Source organism: Scedosporium apiospermum (assembly GCF_000732125.1).
Source record: "Scedosporium apiospermum strain IHEM 14462 chromosome Unknown SEQ_SAPIO_0108, whole genome shotgun sequence".
Taxonomy (NCBI): Eukaryota; Fungi; Ascomycota; class Sordariomycetes; order Microascales; family Microascaceae; genus Scedosporium; species Scedosporium apiospermum.
Genome location: NW_015971809.1, coordinates 342244 through 353088, shown reverse-complemented (window position 1 = coordinate 353088; position 10845 = coordinate 342244). Strand labels below are relative to the sequence as shown.

Below are 10845 nucleotides of genomic sequence, written 5' to 3'. Positions count from 1 at the left end.
TCATTTCTTGTCAGTGTTTTCTACCCGCCGCACGTAGTTCCACAAGTCTCGGGCGCACTTGGCGATGCTCTCGCGCGGCGTCCAGCCGAGCTCCTTGTTAGCCCTTGTGTTGGACGCCACGCAGAATTCGACGTCTCCAGGCCGGCGGTCTGACCAGTTGACGTTGATAGGCTTGCCAGAGGCAGCTTCCAGGCTCTTGACAGCCTCGTGTACCGTGGTACCTGTGCCGGAGCCTAGATTGTAGGTGCGGAAAGGTACCTCGCATGCCCGGTCCAGCGCTGCAATGTGGCCTCGGGCGATGTCGCTTACGTGGATAAAGTCTCGCACGGGCGTGCCATCTGCCGTGTTCCAATCACTGCCAAAAATGTCGAGGCGCTCCCGGTCTCCAGTGAGCACCTGCGCGATGACTGGGAATAAATTGGTGGGTGTTTGGCGTGGGGATTCGCCAATGAGCCCGGACGGATCACAGCCGATGGGATTGAAATATCGGAGAGAGACTATCCGCCAGTCGGGATCCGACGCCGCGACATCAGCAAGGATGGCCTCGGCAAAATACTTGGAACGCGCGTATGGGCTGGTGAGGCCCACCATGGTGGGCTCTGCCTTGATTTCCTTGCCGCTCTCGTCCACAAATGTCTCCTCGTGGTGCACGATGTCCTCTTCGCGGAGGAGCTTGCCGACCTTGGCCATGGTGCCGTACACTGTCGCCGACGACGAAAAGACAAAGTTGCGAATGTTGTACCTGGCCAGTTGGCGGAGCAGCCGCACGAGGCCGCACACGTTGTTGTCGTAGTAGTCAAGCGGGTTGGCCATCGACTCGACGACCGACTTGTAGGCGGCAAAGTGGATCACACCCACGATCTGCGACCGATACGTCACACGCTGCTGCGAGCCATCGGTCGGAGTCGGGGCGGGAACGGGTTCCGAGTAGCTGTCGAGCAGGCACTGCATGTCCCTGCTCTGGTAGTCGAGCTTGTGGAAGCGCACCGCCGGCATCACGCGGCCCTTGGCGATGCAGTCCTTGGCGGCGAGCTTCTTGACGTTGAAGAGGACATCGAGGTAGCTGTTGCTAAGGTTGTCGACGATGATGACGTTGTATCCATTCCGGAGGAGCTCGAGAACCGTGTGTGATCCGATGAAGCCAAGGCCACCAATCACAAGGATGTACCGCTTAGGATCGGCGTTGAAGGGGATCTGGGAGGCGGTCTCTGCGTCGTTGAAGAAGCCATTGCGGCCGTCACCGTTGTCAGATGCAGAGCCCGGCGTGGTGAGAGGAGACTCGGAGGCGAGGGAGAGGGTAGAAGAAGAGGTGGAAGCTTGAGAGTCTTGGTAGGAGTCCATCATGTCTGGGTCGATGGGGGTGCTGGCACTGGTGCTTGAGCTGTCCTGGTCCTTCGTCGAAGAGGAAGAGGAAGAAGTGATGATGGCATTTTCTGGCTTTATAAGTAAACCGGGTCCGGGCGAGGACGAAGCGCCCTGTGCAAGAGCAGGGTCTTCTATTTGCGAGTTGAGGTGGGTCGACTGGCCGGGTTGACCATCTGCGGAGTTTATTATTCCCCACGGCAGATGCGGCCTCACTTGTTGAGCTTGCATGTCCATGTCCGCTGCTACTTAATCGCTAGCTTGGATTTCAGGTAGCCCGAGACGAAAGCAAAAAGTCCGTGAGGAGATTTAGGGACCTCCCGAGTTCTTCGTTATGCTCACCCCACAAGTCCGCTTACGAGCAAGCAGCTGAACACGAATCTGTGAAGGGGTTCAGAAAGAGAGAGACCGAGAGAGGTGTGTGGGGATGGAAAGTAGGAAAGTGAGGATCGGATGGGCAAGAGGAGGCGACGAATAGAGCCTGACACAGCGTGAACGAGCGTGAAAACTGATGGGCGGGTAATAGGCAAAACTGGGAAGAGAGCCGATGTCCAATATTACAGCCCAGTGACCGGGAAGTGTGTCTGAATGGTTCAATGTTGTAATGCGGTGTCGATCCTGAGGCTTTCAAACTGCTCGTGGGGGAGTAGAGTTATAAGTTTGAAGAAAAACGTGTAACGAACGAAGAGGGTGAGCGTATTGTACAAGTTAAGGTTGAATATTCTTCAACGTGGCAGGGAGAAAAAGCCCGTAAGGGAGGAGAGACACACGGGCAAGTAACAAGCCAACAATGTTATAAGAGAATGAAAAGAGAACCAGGAATGCTAGAGTCAAAAGCACTACGAGGTACGGGAAAGGAAAATCAAAATCAAAACCACGGGCCACCAACCGATGTAGTTGTGGACTTATAGTGTACGAAATAGTCGAGGGCCTAACCGTGATTTGGGGCTTGCCTTGACGAGGAAAGGTGTAGATTAAACAGAGCCTGGGTGGGCACTTTCCTTTCTGCTTACAAGAGGAGTACAAGGCGAGAGATGAAGCTAAAAGCGGAAGAAAAACGAAAGGGAGAGAAATGAAAACGGAAGTTAATACCGAACAGGCGTGTAAACCGGGAGACTAGGAAAGAACCAACAGGAGAAACTGGAGAGTAACCTTCCGCTGCTACCGTCTCGCCCGTCGCATTTCGGCGGAGCAGGGAAAGCGCAATCAAGACAGGCTCCAGCGCCAGGAGAGAGAGACTTGGAGAGTTAGGTACCTGCCTTCCATTGAGGCATTCGAGACGGGTCCTCGCTCCTCCTGTCTGCTCCATCTGTTTCGTGCACGGGAAACAGCACTGAGTTCGAAATGGCGCCCAAACTCGTATTCGAACGATACTGCGGGCTCTCCGGCGTCTAGCAGAAAAAAACTGAGGAAGCCGGACAGCCTACCAGTGCTAACCAAAAGGGCCGTTCGGCGGTAGTGTAGTTGGATGAGACGCTTGTCAAGCTGAACCAGCACTAATTCTAAACTGACCACTTACCAGTCTCTTCACTTCGACCGGGGCCAGGGGTTTGTCTGGAGGAGAAAGTAGGAAAATGCTCGACCAAAACGACGTGATGATATTGAAATGTACCGAGGTATGTAGTACATGATTTGAGGAAAGAAAAAGGTGTGGATGGGTAGTACCCGTACCTGTGGGACGGAGGCACGACTTAGACCAGGCGAGGGGAATTGGGGGGTGTGGAGGTTTTTGCGAACGGGGGTGGGTGTGCGCCAGGCACCGTGGGTCAGATGTGGAAGGAAGGGGAAGGGAGTTCTGTACTTTTGTCCTGGTCGCAAGTACACTACTTTGGTCCCCATGGTGTACTTGGCCAGGCGAGCGGAAACTGAGGAAAGTACCACTTAGACTCGGTGCAAGTGCGATGGGGATCCGGCCTAGGAAGTGGAATCATGATGCGACTTGAAGCAATGCGGCGCGCTAAAAACTCGGGGCTTTGACCTGGTATTGCACTCCACTGAACTATTCTCTCCACTACTTCGTAGGGCTCCATTTTTGCTGGGTTCCACTGATTTCCCCCGGCCCAAACTACGAAAGTAGTATCCAAGTGGCGTTGAAGATTTTGTAAGCCAGTGCAAGTGTGGGTGGTAAGTAATAGTGCTGGTCTTGCCTTTGTCTTGGAATTTTGCAGAGGCAGAATGGAAGACTCAGCCAAGCAACTCCACAAAACCTTCAAGAGGAGACTGCAGACAAGGTCTTGAATTAAACTATATGATAGTATTCATAATAAGGCTTTCCGAGATTAGCCAGCTCATTCCGACGAGACGTACGAGATTCTCATCAATATTTGTCGCTTCGACTTGGTGCCTAGTGTACTGACCAATACCTCAACAGCAGTGGAGGATGTGGCGATGCGGCTGGCCTGTGTGGGCTCACCTGTATTATCGTGTCGATGCGGAAATGGAGCTCCAAAGCAGGGACAGCGCTTGACCGGGGTGCATGTCCGGAGAGCCTGGCCAGTGGTGAAGCGCCTGATTCAATCTCACTGATTATTTCCACCTGCATTGCCGTTCCCGCCTGCGAGAGCCGCCGGAAACAGATCATGGAACTTGCCAATTTCCACGGCCAAAGAGTCTCGACTGGGCGATATTTTTCGAGTCTCAGGGGAGGGGGAGAGGATTTCCCCAGTGGCGCAAAATGGCGTGGGAGGTGGTGCTTATTTTGAGCCTGGTAATGGGGAATGTTTTAGGACCAAAGGGATTCGCTGGGCTGAACACACCCCAACAGCCTTGGGGAACGCCACTTGTCTGAAGCAGAGTCTGGATCGATGATGGATGGGAGCAAGTGCACAGCCAGGGCGGGAGTCCCTGACTTCTTGCCTTTCCGTACCTCCCTCCCACTGAGACAGTGGTAAGCACCCAAACACAACTGATCGATCCATCAGTGATCTTGTCTCCAACCGCTGTCACTCGCAGCCAGACCACCCCTCCCATGCCTCCCCACCGTTAAATTTACGGTCAATTTCGACGGGTGTACCTCTCACGAGTACTTCGTCCAGCTTTGCGGGCTGAGGGCAACACAGGTGATATTTTCGGGGGAATACTTGCGAAGTATACCTTGCGCGATTTTGACTAGTGTCCGAAGTACGGAAAGGGGAAACGCCCCAATGAGATGGCAAGGTACCTCGGTAGTACTACAAGTACTTCTTCAGACTTGGTAGTGGAGGGAGTTTATTACTGCGTCGACCAAAACCGTTCGAAAAGGATACCGGGAAGTAGTGGTCGATATTTTAGGGCTGTGAGAATGCAACCGTGGCCCCTGTCAGATTATCCGCGCGTATTGGTTCTCCTTACTCCTTTGGTGCTAGTACGCTTGAAACTATTTGAATGGAAATTATTTTATGCTTACCTTTTGCTCACGCGGGTGTCATCTTTCAACTTTCTGAGTGGTCTTACGACCCAAGACACTGACATCCACCTCCTCCCCTTTCTATGAGAGCTGCATCCTGTTCATGCTGTGCCCCTTTGCCCCATGACGCAAAATTGGAAGGTGGTGTGGAAGAGACGTCAAATGGGAAAGGGGGGAGATGAGCGTTGCAATTGGGCAAATTTCTTTGTCTTGTTTTACGAGATGGATGGGGAAACCTCACAGTAGAAACAAATTGAAATTTTATGAAATGCTCAGCGCTGTGTTGTAGGGCAGAAGCGCCGTGAAACAGCCAAGAGTCCAAGACTGCCGTAACCCGTTGGGCGACTTGGCAAGGGGAAGAGAATGGGGTTAGCAGGGATTGGGGAAGCTCCGGAAAACCAGGCGACTACGAAGTACACTAAACGAATATTACCGATACGAGGGATCTTGTTTTCCTCGACCTTGGAATGTCGCCCAGAATAGCATCAAACCGGGTTCGATGTGACGTGTGTGAGTGTGTGTGTGCCACACAAGATGGACGTGGACCGAAACCCAGACCTCAATTTACCATTAAAATGGACAACGTGAGCGAAGACCCATATTGATTGACCGTATTGCTTCGCACGAGTGTTCTTCTTGCGGCTAGCTGTTCCAAAAAGAAATAAGAAATATTGCTTCGTAGTTTACAAAGAAATCGAAGAATCGAAGACGGTGAACCCCCACCACGGAACCCACATCACCAACCTGATACAAAGATGCAAAATACCACTTTGCGGTGTGTGGAGCCGGTGGCGCAGGTGAGACTAAGGTCACATTAAACTAGCACATTTAACTCGCTCAACAACAACATTGAAAATTCCGCAGTTCTTCCGCCACTGCAGAAGCAGAAGCAGAAGCAGAAGCAGCCGCAATTCAAACCAACCGTCACAGCCATTTTCTCGTTGGATCTTACTATGGCCTGCCATGCGTCGACCCAGTGTCCGTGTCCGTGTATGACATTGCATCGCATCATCGAATTTTCGTTCTCGCCATGCCGCCAACAGCTTAGGACGCAGTCAGAGTGGTCCTCTGGTGGATCGACCGAGAGCTTGGTCCCGCAGCCAACACATTGACTTCCACAGCCAGCCTCTGGAGCCTTGAGGAACTGATTATGGCAACATGTGGAGTCTCTGGTTCTTTCACACGGGTTTCCGACTTGCCGCGCAAAAGAGTCATTGAAGCTGAAAACACAGGAGCCGGTCTACGTAGTTGGCTAGTAGCTCTCCACTCTCTCCCTGGTCTTGACGCTTAGACACCGCTCGACCGGGTGCTTGGGGCCCCGTCCGTCCCGTTCCAACCAGCATTAGTAGTCTTGGCCGGGAGGGTATTGATCCCGTTCGGTCAACGTAGACGCCGACCTTTGGCTTCTAGATCGGGCTTGGGCTCGGGCTTGGGCATGATTGGGCTGGGCTACGAGGTAGAAACTCGAGATGGTTCTGCCAGTAGTACAAGCACCTGTGTGGCCCAAAGTTGATAATTGATCGCGTAGAATCCAGACTATGACCGACCAGTGAACCATTGCCTCGGGGTCTACGTAGTGGACCGGACCCGGCGGCGTCTTTTGTCGGTGTGAGGTGCTTTGGCAGGGAAGATCAACGATTCGCTGCACGCAATCTGCAACGTGATGGTGTCGTTGTCAATATGTTTGCGCGGTGCTACGTCGATCTCACGAAAGTTCGTGTTTTCTGCTCGTCTCTGCTAAGCTGCGTATGCTAGTATGCTCCTTTGCTACTGGCCAAGGAACGCAACTGCGTTTTCGGTTTCTTGCCAAGATCTTGAACACCGCCAAGCCGATGGGACTCATGCTTGTCTTCGATGGGACCATTTTTTCTCCATTCCATCGGTAAAGAGGGGAAAGAACCGATGTGTCCCCGGCCTGAGGAAAGAGCGCCGTCGTTTTGTTCTATTCTTGTCCTTTGCCTTGGCGCAAATAATATCCCGAGATTCCACAGGTGGGATCCCGCCGATGATCCCGTCATCGACCTCCGTAGATTCATTTCGCTATTGCTCGCGTCGAGGCACTAAGCCCCGTGACCAACGTTAAGCGAGACCTGTCTCACACCGGCGATCGCCGGCGATTTGGACGGATGCGTGCTGGAGGCTCTTTGCGCAGATCTCCCGGTCCTGGTCATGCGTAGCAAAGCGCTGTCGTACAGGCAAGCCATCTGGAGATGGGGGAAGCAGTTCATGCAATAGCCCGCATCACGGGTACGACGGACCTCCCTACGGTTAGATAAAAGTAGGGGAGAAAAAAAAAAAAAAAAGTTTCTTTTACGAAAGAGTTTCCCTGCTGGACGAGCTGCAACCACCCACGCATGCAGCCTGGGAATGTCCGCTGCCGAGAGGCTGGAAACGATGAAAAGATGGCGCATGAGATTTTATTCTTTGATCTCTCACATCTGAGGCTGGGCGGTAACATAGGCGCTACCAGCCGCACTCATGACTCTCCTGACGACATAACCATCTGGTGCCCGGCGCATCATGTCCTGTCAAGCGCCGTCCTGTCTTTCTTTCCTTTTTTGCTTTTGTGGCCCTGACAGGACCCTTGATTTTGCTTTTTCTTTTCTCCCAACCTTCGGAGGCTAGTGGCGCCTCTCGTCTCTTCTCACCGCTGTTCCGTGTCTTTGGAATTTCCATCCGGGGGCGTCATCCCGCCATTCTCAATTTTTCTTCGTACGTCTATTGATGTCTATTGATGTCCAAATCCGGACTTTGGGGGTGTTAGTGCTGATCTTGTGGCCGAAAAGTCGGAGCTGTCAAAGGCGTCAGAATCAATATTATGTACGAAGGGACTCCGTTTTCTGCAACCGGCGTAAGACATAGTTCGCCGGACGACAGATGGCGTTTGCAATTTCCCCCGCTTCTTTTTGTCTTGTCCCTTCTTCTTTGACAAGCACGCGAACTCAACGTGGTTCGGGGGACATCAAAGAACAGGACTGCTATTTGCCACAACCTTGAAGACAGATCAAGGCTAGTTTATCAATCCATCGGTTGGCAGGAAAGACAGCATCATCAGTGACAGGAGACAGGACCCCGCAGATGACCACGCTGCTGGTAACTTTGCTGTCTAAAATCATCTGAGTCAATGGTGATGTCTTTTCCACTCCTTTCTGGTCCTCCGCTGCTCGCCCCGCTCTTGAAATCTTGACGCCACAGATCGATAGAGAAGACGGATTTGATCCGATGAAGTAAACACCAACATGATGACTGGACAAGCGGGGTGGAGGGGCAAAAAATAGTAGGAAAAATTCAAGAAATATTTCCTCTTGGCGAGGGATTCGGATCGCCATTGACTGATTCCCGGCTCGAGTGGAAAGCTGCCGAAACGCAACTCACCCTACCCTGCCCAGATCCCCCTGATGCTGGACCCGGAAAATAGAAAGGCAAAATACCATTTCAGTGAACGATTGTCGACTGGGGTAAATCTCAGATTTTGCCAGCGTATGGGGCTCTGGACTGCTAATGCCATCACACACCACCCAAGATGGGCTCTGGCTCGACATTGACCCAATGGACGATGTACTCCACAACCACCCCTACAATGAGAACATTCTCGATGCCTCGCAATATTTCGTAGTGACCCTGCCCGAGGGTCTAAACTATTGATCACTCTAATATGGACTGGGCTGAACTATCATGACGCTGTGACAGCGCGAGCGACCGCTGGCATTGCCCAACTCGAGGAGCAATCCCTGATGCTGACGAAGCATTGCCAGACTTTCAAGCACGATTTGTCCACTCCTTCGTATTTCGTACACGACTTTGGTAGTGGGGGTTTCAGGGACACTAGTGGATTTGGTATTAACAATGGAGCTTTCCACATCCCCGCCTCCGACTTCCCTAACGAAGTGGTCCCGCCAGCTCGAACATCTTGCAACTTCCTCAGTGTCACCGCGCACCAAGTTTGCGGCGGCACACAACGAACCGTCAGTTTCGGTCACTCCTTATTACTAATACTTCGGACAGGGAGACTGTAAATACCTCGGCACTTCGTATTGACCTCAGTACGAAGTGTACGAAGTCTGTAACCTGACAATTTCCAGCCTCGAGGCGAACCAGGGGGCACAAACATCAATGATTAATCCGTGATATTCGTACAGCAAACCTATCAATGATGCTTTGGTCTAATTCTCGAGTGCCTCATTCAAGGCAATTGGTCAGCCACTGACAAGGAACCTATTTGCTGATGACCAAACATTACTTCGACCTTGGGTGATTTTCTCATAAGCTTCGGCACCAATTGCCGCCATGTTACCATAATTTCTCTTTTTGAATAGACTTAATGCTGGATGCTGGCCTTGCCGTCAACAGTACACTAGTCGCTGGCGGTACTGAGGATGGGGCAGTGGTTGATCGTTGACGTCCGGTCTGTACCCGGACGTACCGCACTCGGCGACTCGTGCTTGCGAGCCATGATGTCGTGCCTTCAGTTCCGCTGCCAGTCTCCAAGTCCCATGTCCCATCCGATCCTTCCTCCACACTTTACACAAATTCATCCGCGTCGAATCCCAAATTAATCAAAGCCGTTCGTGCAGGCAAAAAGCATTTGTTCTGCCATTTCCCCACAACCACACACAAAGTGCATGCTGGACCCTTCTCCCCATAGCCACGTACCCCTAATCTATCTACGACAGTGGCATTCGCTGGGAAGGTCTAATTCATAGTGTCTACGAAGTAGTAATCGCTCAGTTGAGCCTTTCTGCCGAACCTGATTCTGAGACGAGCGCCTTCCACTATTCTCCACACGCCTGCGTGACTGCTGCAATGTTGCTCCTTGGTACTTGAGAAACGTCAAACTTGCACCCTGGCGCTGCGACGCTCCTGCTCAGCCAAATACCAAATACCAAATACGGTACAGTACAGAACGGTACTTTCTCCCACCCTCTTCATGTGCAAGCGCTACTCAGCGGTACCTAGGACTACCCGCCCCTCGTCTAACCTGTCCCCGACCAGGAACGGGGCCCGGGATAGCAGTTTGCTTTTAACCCTTCCCACCTATCCTGGCGCCGCTTCCTCTTTCTCCCCTCAGCCCACACTCCTACTGGTCCACATGGCATGGTACTCTTCGTACCCTCAGCACCTTGTTCACTCCCCCTGGCTCGATCGCTCTCCCCACTTTTTGAAGAGAAGAGCTTGCAGGACAGCTGGAGCTATTTAGATTGACGCCCCTCTGCGCAATTGTACCACCCCACCCCACCCTCTTTTCCCCACCCATTCCTTTTTTCCTTCTTTTCTCTACCCCCGGCTCAGTCAGGCTCTCAGGTGTTTAAGGTGCATGGTACCTGAATCCAGCACCATGAACCTCAGCTCGCTCAGACACCCCTGCCCTGATGGTGCCGGATGTACTCTTTGGGTACAACCCAGTACATATGGTACAAGTCCACCGCGGGCAAGGGCAAGTGTGAGGAAATGGGCAAGGGCAAGGTCAAGGGTAGGCGGAATACTTCGTACCGTACTCCGTACGGAGTATTGTTCCCAGCGGAGTGGAGTGATACGGTTCATCTGCTTTGGTGATGCCATTGATGATGGGTCTGACCTTCCCTAATTCCCATGCTGTACTTCGTACTTGTCGGATGTCGTCTCTCGTACTTCGTACCCCTAAGAGGAGGAAGGAGCATCGAAGTACTAGGTCGTAGCGCACTAGAATCTCGCGTCGGCGTCCCGGGCCTGTCCATTGTCCACATCAAAAGTGTGCAAGTGGTTCCGCGCTGTCTCCTCGACACGCCCCCTAACGCCCTACCACCCGAACAGGAGGCGAGCCCACATTTCAGTCCGTCCCCCCGTCCCAAATATTGCCGCTCTCTTAACGTGAAGCTCTGGCTCTCTCTCTGGCTGACATCCATGGTTCTGTGACCTGTCCCTGCTGTATCCTGATCTGCATGGAGACATCCCCAGGGCTGTGTTGTCCTTGCGCTCCTTGCACTCCTTCTACTCCTTTGCACTTGCACCACTTCGCTGTGCATACTCCGTAGCGTAGGTAGACACGAGCAGATTTGGGACCAGGGCGATTCGGTTGCATCCACTCTTTTCTTTTTCCCTTTTGGCCCTTGTCTCTCTCT

General features: G+C 52.6%; 1 pseudogene; it reads right to left on the bottom strand.

The window, feature by feature from the left end:
* On the bottom strand, positions 1 to 1599 carry SAPIO_CDS6921 (annotated as a pseudogene; the record flags this gene model as incomplete).
* Between the last annotated feature and the right edge of the window lie 9246 nt (positions 1600 to 10845).